Consider the following 1749-nt stretch of genomic DNA (forward strand, 5'->3'; position numbering starts at 1 on the left):
ATAAACGGCGTCGCTTTCTGTTTTGCTTACCCTAATACGACGTCGAAGTAGTCATCGATCGTGACGGTCCGCCCTAAAGCCAAAACCCTAAAAATCTCCATATCCATATATAAAAACCTTACACCATAGAAAAGCCGCCATGAGAGAGAAAGAGAGAAGAACATTGATTATATCGACAAATCTATATAAACTGTTTCGATAAATTAGAAACAAAATCACAAAAAACGGTAAATCTTGTGAACTATTCTAATTTTGTCGATGATTTGCACAAGCATTTGACTATGTTTGCCGAGTTGATCACGCATTTCTACTTTGCTCTTTGTGTAAAAGTTTTATTTTATTTTCTGTTTTTTAGATCATATGAATCTGGGTTTTTCGATTCTTGTTTTCTAGGCTAATATTCCAAAAAGTTTCGATTTTTCTTTTATTGGGGGTTTTTGGATAGTGCTAGAAAATGACTTGAAAAAACAAAAAGCGAAGCAAAATGATGAAGTTCTTTAATCCGAAGCTCTATGTGGAACACATATATATAATGGTTTTCAAAGTTCTCTGATTGCTTTGCTTAGATTTTACTATTTTAGTATGTGATTGCCTAGTTAGTTATAATTGTACTTTCATTGTTGAATGCAATTATGAAAATGTCTTGATTCATTATTGGGTTTTTGGGTAGTGCTAGAGATGACTTGAAAAAACAAAGAGCCAAGTGAAATGATGTTTTTTAATCTGAAGCTGCCATGTGGAACATAAATATATATATATATATATATATATATAATGGTCTTCAAGTTCTTTGATTGCTTTGGTTTGATTTTACTATTTTAGAATGTGTTGTATTTTTGGTTAAATGGAAACTTGAATCAATTTTTTGTAACTTATTTTACTCCGTCTAGGGGATATGCAAGGTGATTATTTTTATTGGGGTGCTTGATTATATTCCTATATATTTTGGTAACCTTTTCGGTTTTAGGTTATTGGGGGTGTGCTTCCATGAAATTTTGTTTCTTAGTATACGGTAAAGTCTGTAAATCTCAGTAATTGCAGTGATAAGGATGCAACTGCTGTCTCTCGGTTATCATAGTTGCTAGCTCTAGTGAATACATGTTATTTGTTAATTTAATGATTTTTTTTTTTAGTGTTATTGATGGATTGTTAGTCTTTGATATATGAATGCTTCACAAGAGTAATTTTTTCACTACCGCTTTATGGCTTGACTGGTATATTTGACATTTTTGTTGCGTTGCAATTTGTCCTCTATAATGACAATGGAAAAAAATATTATCTGTGACAATTAAACTTGTAAAAATTGCTGATTGAACTTTGCTCATTGTCAAATGGTTTGAAATTTTGTTACCATTTTGAAAATATCCACGCTTTTCATTAGTTTGACAAAGGTGCTATTTGGTCACTGATTTTATACCTTGCTAAAGTGTTTAAAATCAAAAGCAACAAGGTTTTAGGTATCGGTGGCCATTTTTCTTCTTTTCTTGTTTCTCTGGGCCATTACCGGTTACCCTAGGAAAAGCAAACCAAAATGATGAAGATTTCTGATCTGAATTCCAATGTGGAATCGTAGCATTAATGGTCTTCAAAGTTCTCTGATTGCTTTGCTACATGTTTCAATTATGTTGGTGAATAACTAAGTGCATTTGTTGGTTATTATCTATCCCGAGTCTTCTTGTAGATCCTGATACCACAACCCTCTCATTGGTGCATGAGGGTATAGATGAAGTATTTGCTCACAACGTTACA

At 32.5% G+C, this 1749-nt stretch overlaps 2 non-coding genes across 2 annotated transcripts; both read left to right on the forward strand.

The window, feature by feature from the left end:
* The first annotated feature begins 478 nt into the window (after positions 1-478).
* Positions 479-558, forward strand: LOC114323435 (small nucleolar RNA R160). The gene has a single exon (XR_003651147.1). It is a non-coding gene; the product is annotated as a small nucleolar RNA R160 (small nucleolar RNA).
* Positions 559-1525: 967 nt separating this feature from the next.
* LOC114264665 (small nucleolar RNA R160) lies at positions 1526-1604 on the forward strand. The gene has a single exon (XR_003630079.2). It is a non-coding gene; the product is annotated as a small nucleolar RNA R160 (small nucleolar RNA).
* Positions 1605-1749: the final 145 nt, after the last annotated feature.

This window comes from Camellia sinensis, chromosome 5 (assembly GCF_055761805.1).
Source record: "Camellia sinensis isolate YWXY chromosome 5, ASM5576180v1, whole genome shotgun sequence".
NCBI lineage: Eukaryota > Viridiplantae > Streptophyta > Magnoliopsida > Ericales > Theaceae > Camellia > Camellia sinensis.